This window comes from Lygodium microphyllum, chromosome 2 (genome assembly GCF_053477565.2).
Source record: "Lygodium microphyllum isolate KBCC chromosome 2, Lygodium_microphyllum_v1.1.10, whole genome shotgun sequence".
NCBI lineage: Eukaryota > Viridiplantae > Streptophyta > Polypodiopsida > Schizaeales > Lygodiaceae > Lygodium > Lygodium microphyllum.
Genome location: NC_141136.1, coordinates 161,737,458 through 161,747,355, shown reverse-complemented (window position 1 = coordinate 161,747,355; position 9,898 = coordinate 161,737,458).

Below are 9,898 nucleotides of genomic sequence, written 5' to 3'. Positions count from 1 at the left end.
ACACTTTGACATTAGCAATTTCTCCAACAATGGTTTTGTCCAATCCCTTTACAAAGTATGAACATTGCAAATCTATAGAAGGTCTATCATTTGCATTCAACCTCTTCATTAATTTTTTAATTTTTAGGCACAATCCTATACCAACATTGACTTTTTTCGAATTTGCTTTAGCTTCTTTAGACATCTACAGCTATCTTATGCTTCCTAAATCTACTTAGAAAGCATTCTTAAGTTTGTCTTATGTAGTAAAATGTCCAACATCATAGGTATTGTACTAGTCCTCCATGGCCTTACCTTTAAAGGTTGCATCGAATTGTTGTAGCTTGACATGGTTCCTAAATATGTGTTGAAACCCTAGCTATCCACCATGTTTGGAACTATGTGACATGGTAATTTGAATCCCCTTTCCTCTTTCTAGAGAACTTGGAGACTTTGAGGTTAGGATTCATGACTTTTGGATTTTGCTTCTTCAATGGGGGTAGAGGATTAAAATTGAGTGCCTTCTTTGTGGGGTGACTACTCTACTCCTTGACAACACTGTACTTCCTAATACTAGATGTTGCAATCTTTTAGCCACACTACTATGAGGAGTTGATTGATCTTCAAAGATAGACAATTCATCCTCTCTTTTTGGAGAACTTAGAAGAGATTCGTAGATGTAGGAAGGGAATGATACACAATAGCGGTACTTGCAGAGATACTGGCATCCTAGGACTCCTCTTTATGCGATAAATTCCTCTTCATCTAGGATGCCAATTCCAGCTACTTTACCACCATCATTTCATGATATCCCCTATTGTTGTCATGCCAATAACTCTCGTAATTCTTTGGACCTGCTCCACGTCAAGATGACATTGAATGGGTGGATGCAAATAATTGTGTGGCATATATGCATAGATACAAAATTAAACCTTTAGATCGCATCATCCTGCTTCAAGTAGTACACTGCTACTTCATGTAATTGTCACTCTTTAGGTTTTGACAAAAAAATTCAGATTTTTGGCATTAAACAAGGCTTTTTTTTAGTAGGCTTTGAAATCAGAGATGCATGGCAACAATGGTAGAATTTCATCATCTTGCTATAGGAAATGTATCATTGTTTCATACAAAAAATTCAAATTTCTACCATCAAACATTGCAATTTTTGCTAATGTTTCAAATTAGAGATATAAAATAGCAATGGTAGGGTATATACTTAAAAAATCCTTGAAATTTCATATAGGAAATTTGATGTTCTTCCATAAAACAAAGTCATTTTTAGCAAAGCTTCAAACCAAAGGTTTAGGATGAAAATGGTAGGATCACCCAAGTGTTGTAGCACCTAATCTATGTGGAATGCATAATAGGACTACAGTGCATAATGATGTATCTAGCAACTCATAGAAAATTCAAAGACAATGGCATAAGAGCATGAGAACACATCATACAACACTAATAATGGCAAATCATAGACACAAATTAGAAAATATGTTGAAAATAGATAAAAAATATAGAGAAAACCATGGTGCCAATTGTTAGATCTCATGTAATATCAGGAAAATCCATCATACATCGGGTCCTAATCATCAAGAATGAGCAAAAACATGAGCGATATACTTGAAAACTCTTAAAATAATGTGAAAGATACTAGTTCATGAGACACCTACTTCATGAGGCATTTAAAGACTACTTCACACATGAAAATACAAAGACTAAGATACTAAAGCATGTTAAGGGCAAAGATAATGCATTAATCCATGGCTCACACCTACCACCTACAATATAGAGGTATGTGGTCACAATATATATAGTAAATATAGGGTGGTGCAGGCAGCATAGGTATCTTTACCCCCAAAAACCTCCCACCCACCACCATTGTCCAGACCTTAGGCATTCAGTGTATACCTAGACTAATTCTAAATAAGGGTAAGCCAATATTGAAAGGTAGATAAGACATCCAATTTTTGCTTAATAGGATATGCCCAGACCTTATGCAAATAATCATCATAGAATATAATAAAGTACTTTGCACCACTCAATGTGACTAATAGGGAATGGGACCACATATATTAGAATGCACAAGAGACAAAGGCTCATCCATGGACATAATGCTAGACTTCTTATGATGAGAAGTGCATGTTAGCCTACCATAAAGACAATCATCACAAGAATCAAAACATTTGTAATCAAGAGGCAAAAGATACTTCAAATGAGGAAGCATTTTCATTCCCTTTAAGGACATGTGCCCAAGGCAACAATTCTATAAAGATACATATGATATGTTAGCCATAACCAAAACATGGTCAAGGGATCCATACATAAATAAAGGATAGAGGTTTCCAACCTCAGCATCTCAAGTAAAAACAAGATCTCCACAGGTAATCTGTTATGCAGAATCACCAAATGATACATAATAGATTGCATTATCTAACTGTCTAGAAAGCTTTTGGTCAAAGCTAGATATAACTTACATTGCAAAGTGAAAGAATTACTTGAAGGAAGCTGCAGTCATACAACCAACACTGAGAATATGTAGATGAAGCATTGGTCAACCGAGAAGCATGAAGAGAGAAAGCTGCTAAGATGTACTCATCATTTGAGTCAAGCTACACTACATTTATCTCTTCAATCTTTACATTGAACCTCATCTCTGGGTGCCATGGTATCCACATAAGCCCTTATTTATTTGAACCTAATCTTTTAATGGGATGCCATGGCATTCTAAGGTGTTATTTAATGTATTCACATAGATCTTATCAACGTCCATCATGAAGAGATCATGATAGGTACAATGTTGTGATCATCAATCTTTTCATTAACTTTGCCCTTGCCTTTCTCTTTGTACTTATCATCATGCATCTTATGGCACTACGGTCAAATATGACCTTGCTTACCACAACAATGACATGTTAGAGAGGACTTACGACTACAAGACGGCCCATGAGACTAAGATCTTTGGAAGTCTCTACCATTGTGGCCATTATGGGATGCATCCACATTCTTTTTGTTTAGATTCTTCATGAGTGAATTACCCTCAACATCCTAGATTTTCAAGACATCCTTAGGTATCTTAGCATACATGGTTGTATGAAAAGTATTCCATGATTCAGGAAGTGTCACAAGTAAGAACAAGGCAAGTAGATTATCTTTGAACCCAATGCCTTGTAAAGTCAACAAGATAAAAATTGAATGAAAATTATTCAAATGCATAGACACACTAGTCCCTTTCTTCATGTGAAGATCCATACATTGTTTCAACTAATACATTAGTGATACAAGACTTTACTTGTCATAAAGATTGCATATATTTTTCTATAACTACTAGGCATTATCCTCAAGTGCAACAACATTGAAATACACTTGTTTATACAATGATAGTATAAGGGTGGATTTAAATAGCTCATCCAACTCATCCCAATCATCCTGATCCATGCCTTCCAACTTTACACTCTTGGTGTTCAATGACCTAACCTGCTTCTTTTGGACCAGTACCTACCATACATGCATTTTCCAATAGGTAAAATTTGTGCCATCAAGCTTTTCAATATGGAAAATAGCACTATCATTCGAAGAACCAGCCACAGTGATAACATACTAAAGCAAATTCCAAGAGAATGGGTTGTTGTAAATGACTATAAACTAGCCCCAAATCTCAGTTAAAAAAAAGGATAAATTAGGAGGGAATGCCAAAATATAGAGATTCCATCAACTACAAGCACTAGATTACCAAAGTACAATGTCTGCTCTCCAACAAAATAATGAAAAGTGTAATTACAATACTATTGTAATAAATGTAGTTATATGACCAAGACCATTATGGGAAAATAATAAAAAAAGATCAAGCTCCCACTACCAAGAAATCTAGGTAGTGATTGTGATATGTAAAAGCAACTAGTAGTGAATAATCATACAACTAGTACTAAAGTTTGCCACAAACTGAAGGGAGTCAATAACCAATACATCCCATAGGCAGAGACTTTGTGTATGCAAGAGATCTCAAGATTGTGTAGAGATTTGCCAAATATACAACTGATTGAGTAGAGAGTAATGAAGCTCAACACATAGCCAAGAAGCATATGCACATAGCTAAATCATGTTGATAGAGGTAAGTGCTAGTATCCAAAGCATGTAAATCAAATCAATCCACTAGTAAGTGTAACTGCATCCAAGAATATCCAAGAGAACATGTGCATAAAGCACAGTAAACCAAGCTCAACTATGTCGAAAATCTAAAGCTCCAATGTAATGTATCCAAGTAAATGCAAATATCTAAAATGCACATCCATTGAATCATATCCAAAGTGTAAAAGATCAATGCAAGGCTCACTAAATCAAGTACATAGCATATGAGTGCCCATTGACATCAAATGATACATTTCGAAGCATAAAACCCAAATAAGTTTATTGTTCAAACTATATACAGTAGTTTGCCTTGAATTATGGAGCAATGGTAGATCCAAAGCTTTTCAATTGATACCAAGGACAAAGCCAAAGGATTTTGAAAGGACCCCCAAATAGTAGGCAAATCACCGCATAGGAGGGCAAGAACAAAAGACATGAAGAAAAGTAGCAAGGCAGCCCCCTAAAAATGCACCACAAATTATAGGGGCTTGTCATGGGGCTCTAGTTGCTACAATTGAGCACAAGGCTCACTTTTGGAAGCTTAAATGGTTGGGGGAAAGGCCTGGAGGAAAAATGCCAAAACAAGGTTGAATGACCTGAATATCAATGGGACTAATGCATACCTCGAAGTGTGATTGCCATGAAGACTTGAAGTTGAAGCTTTGAAATAGGCTAAAGCAAATGACGAAAAGGCTCCTTGAATGGTAGGCTATGATATTAGTTGAAGGTTGAAGCCCGAGTGAAAGCAAGAGAGATGCAAGCTATGGAGGATGGCGAGAGAGAGAGAGAGAGAGAGAGAGAGAGAGAGAGAGAGAGAGAGAGAGAGAGAGAGAGAGAGAGAGAGAGAGAGAGAGAGAGAGAGAGAGAGAGAGAGAGAGAGAGAGAGAGAGAGAGAGAGAGAGAGAAGATGTGGAAACTCTAAGAGTCACAATGTGTGATCGGCTTTCCCTTATTCACTATTCCCTAAAAGAATAAAGAATCAAGTGACTCTAATGGATGCTCATCACATATAGTGTACATGCGTGCAATCACAATATGTGTAGTAAATACAAGGCAGCATAGGCATAGGTGCCTTTACCCCCAACATATAGTTGGAGTTGTGGCTCGTTACATGGCAACACCTGGCCAATCATATTAGGATGTCATAAGGACATCATGAGGTACCTTAAGGGCATTGCGAACTTGTGACTTTGCTGTGGCAGCCAGGATATTGGAGTTATAGGTTACATTTACTCAAATAATATAGGCCATCCAAATAGTAGGAAGTCTACCTCTCGCTATATCTTTACCTTTGCTAAAGGTGCTATTTCTTAGATGTCTAGGGTATAGAAATACATTGCCTTGACTACTAGTGAGGTTGAGTACATTATAACTAGTGAGGCATGCAAGGAGGCCCTATGGTTAGGCCATTTGGTTTTAGACCTTGGTATTCCTTCTATGTCTCCTATCATGTATTCAGATTCTATGAGTGTCATCTAGTTGGCATGCATTTCGATCTTCGGTGGTGCAAAGACCAAGCATATTGAGGCGAGTTATCACTTTATTAAAGAGGTGATTGAATACAAGCATGTAGAGCTTGTTAAGATTTCTACAAATGAGAATCCTATTGATTTTCTCACTAAAGTCTCCCTATGAAGTTGATGGGTGTAGGAGGAGATGATGTATTCTCTCATCTAGCTAGCCACCTATATGTACCTTGTACTCAATGCTCACATACTTGTACACCATAGGTTGTAGCACCCATCACTATCACCTTTATTCCTTATTATTTACTATGATAGAATGATAAAGGGAAGGCGTGGCACATATTGTAATCCAATGGACCCATCAACAATAGATCAACCTCCTAAATTTCTAACACTCCATGATATAATTAGGTTTATTGAAAATGAAACAAATGGCTTGTTGGGAGATTAGATTCATAATTTGTAGCAAACACTTTATCACAACTTACTATTCATGGGAGGACAGATATGGACAATAAGTAGGTACATTGGTCAATATAAACACAAAGTTGAAATTAGTGAAGATGGAATTGGAGAAGCTCAAAGATGAGAATAAATTGCAAAAGGAATAGGTAGGCAAGTTTAAAGCATCATGGACATTGGTTGTTTTTACATTTAGATAAGGCAAATCAAAAGCCTAGTTAATTTAACACCAAAGTGTGGAGCCTTCAAGTGATAAATGAAAAAAGAACATAGTTGAACTTGACTTGAAAAGTTCCTATTTTATGAGGAAAATAGCATGCAAAAATAGAGAATACATTATCAAATTATTAAAGGATTTAGCTTCAAGGTTTTTACATAAATATGCATGGAAAGAAGTAAGGAAGGAGGATCAATCATCCCCGTCAAGTTTTGGAGGCATGTGATAATGCTTCAATTAGTAGAGAAGGGTGTACAACAAATAAGCAAGGTGATATAAATCTTCATCAACATCATCAAAGTGCTATTGTGCTTCCAAGACCATACATCTTTGCAAAAGAGGCACAAGTAGAATTTGAAAATCACAGCTTTTGGGTGACTACGAGCATAGGATAGATTCAATGCCTTTTGCAAAGGCAAAGAAAAAAGGTGTGCAACCTTTTTAGTATACAAAATTCAACAATTTATGGATGGATCTCAGGAGGTGCAAGCTATGATGGTACATGTTCATAACATATGACTATAGAAAATAGTGAGGGGAAACTAATCTTTGTATTAAAACTAGATAAGCATTCTTGGTGCTTCACCTGTTCTTATAGATTAGCCACTTTTAAGCTTTCAATGATAAGCTTCCTTAACATTGCCTCATCCACCTTAGTAACCAAGACTTCATCCATGTCCATATCAACTTCCTCAACATTTGTTAGTCTTTCACATTTGGCATCATTTTGTTGTAGCCTTGTTGGATCTAAAGATTCTTCCTTATAAGCCAAAAAGCTAATAAATACATAGTAAAACTCATAAAGATGAAAACCTCTTTTTGTGATGTGGGCAATACAATATTCTTTGTAACCCTCAAGAAGTTGTTGTAGCATTTTCTTTACAATTTTCCTTTGGTTATACATCTTTCCTTGTGAAAGATAATGGATGATGGTTTTTGAATCTTCAAAACTATTTTTGATGCCACTAGGGCTTTGAAGGCCCTATACTCATCTTCAATAAAATCCATGTTTGCCAAAATTACTCCCTTTATTTTGAATGGAGCATTGAAAATTTCTATAGCATTTTCAAAGCATGTATCATGCCTAGGCTTATAGAGAAAATTGGATAGCTTCTTATCTAGAGTTTCATTTACAATAGAAATTTCTTCTCTTATACAAATGTCCTCCATGTCTTGATCTTCAAGCTTTACAATAGTTAATGTGCTCTTATCTTCCTCTCCAATGCTTTCTATGTTTGGTTATCCTTTGCAATAGTAATGATTGATTCCTTCCCTTCAAAAACCTATACTTCAAAATCAATTGTTATCTCCTCACCAATGTCAACATCATCAAACTTTGCAAACACAAGTTTTCCCTCTTGCTTGCCCTTCATTTGCATTCAAAGGAGAGAGGTAGGTAGAGGGGGGGAGGGGATTTTCTATCACCATCTTGTCCAAATTATGGGAAAATAAGCACCAACCCTGCAACATGCAAACTAGGTTTCTAAAGTGGTTGGAATGCCCAAACATGTGCCTCAAAACCACTAGAAATATGATCAAAGATAATGGAAGATGCATTGGAAGACCAAGAAATGCAAGAAAAATCCAGAATATTAACATCTTGGATATCTTGAAGTGACATGGAGAAGAAAATAGTATGATGTGCAAAAGGGGTTTCTAACAATGATGGAAGCCTCCCTTACATGCTTAATGCAAGGCCTAAGGGTTTGATTAAGAAAATACATGTAAGATCTTACATCTGGTTACACTTAATGAAATGCTTGGACTAGTCCTTGAAAGCCATTAGAGCTAAAAAAGTGGTGATGATATTGCAAAAGGGGCAAGCACTCTTCCCAAGGACACCATGGTTGGTACAATTGCATATGGGGCACAAGGGAAAAGTATTTAGAAATATCTTAAAAAACAAGTTCATAGATGGGTTTGAGACTCTTTAAGTTATGCATCAACATGACCGATGTCACAAGAATGAGGCTCCCCCATGTGGCATGGATGATAGACCAACATGTGTCCAATGATTTGATTTGTCAATAGATCCCTAAAGCATATGGCATGAACATAGCTTGTCAAATGGTTGGGGCTCAAATGGGTGCCCATGATTTTTTGGCATTTCCATCATGTGGCAATGGTCTTTTGACATAGTGGCATCATCCACACATGCAAGGAGCCTGTGTATATAGTGAACATTTTCATTTACTTTCTATATATTTTTTGCAAGTAGCACATGATATGACACACTCACATGTTCTCCTACATCCTCATCCACTTCACTCAAGTTGGTCAAGAAGGTCAATATCTCTTTGATAAGTAATGTTTGAAACTTCTAGCTTGAATTTTTTTTCTTCTCAATTGGTGCCAAACTAGATGATGTTTAAGAAGGCAATCAAGCTCTTTTAGGTAGGTTGTCTGTGCTCCTTTTGGTCTAGCCTTTCAACACAATAGTGCAATCGCTTTTGGCTCCCATACCACATTGCACACAAGAGGGAGCACCCTTTTGATGTGATCAAATGGCCTTTTAGCACTCCCTTCAATTTGGCCTTGTTTGCAATGATTGTGTGATTTGTATTTCCACCTAGACCACACTCTGCACAAGAGGCCCTTTTAGTAGGATTAGATGGCCTTTTAGCCCTCCATTTGATTCAGTTTGTACCTATGATGCACTTTCACCAAGCCTTGACTCCACCTAGACTGCACTGCATACTAAAGACCCCATGTGGCACCCTTCGAGGGCACCTTTGCACTTCGTTGTAGTCCAAAAGCTCATTCCTTCTACTTGAGGAATTTTTAAATTTTTATCCCACCACATGCTAAAGCCACTTCTAAAGTAGTATGAGGGAGGTTTTGTGCTTCGTGTAGTCAAGGTTGCCTATGACTTGTGAGGTTATCGTTTTGTTATATAGGTTCCTTTGCATCAACATTTTTATGCATTTGCAATGTTTTTTGTAGATGGCAAGGGTGAAGAACATTGCAAAAAAGGTTCCCCAAAATCAACTTGACAAACTCATTCCAAGTCCACCCAAGGTGAGGGAGACCCACCACACTCCCCAAAAACACAAAAGGAAATTGAGCCCAACAAAAGGCAAAGGACATGTTTTCCAAGGAAGTCAAGTTTGTTACATTTGGAAATTTCGGAAAGTGTAAACAAGGGGCCTTTACCCATGCTATGTCTAGTTCAAAGGCCAAGACACATAAATCTATTAAGAAGAAACCGAGTCGACAATACACTGCACTTAGAGAGATTAGAAAAGCATAGAAAAAATTTCATCTTCTTATCCCCAAAGCTCCTTTCTTGAGTTTGGTTAAAGGGATTTATGACAAATATAGAATGAATGTTAAATGGCAAATAAGTGCTTGTTGGCCTACATTCAAGTGAGTGTAGAGGACTTTCTAGTGAACTTCTTATAAGATACTTATGTTCGTTCTACGCATGCTTATAGGCTAACTATGATGGACAAGGGCATGCACACAACCAAGCTTCTTAAGTACAAATTTGACAAGCTACTTTCCTCACATCATATAGTTACCATGAAGGCTTATAATATCTTGAATATTTCCACAAGAGTAAAGGGAAAATATGCAAAGGGTAAGGAACTTGGTATACAAGTTGTAGGTATTACAAACAAGATGAAAGATAGAGAAAAAGGAGAAAAGGAAT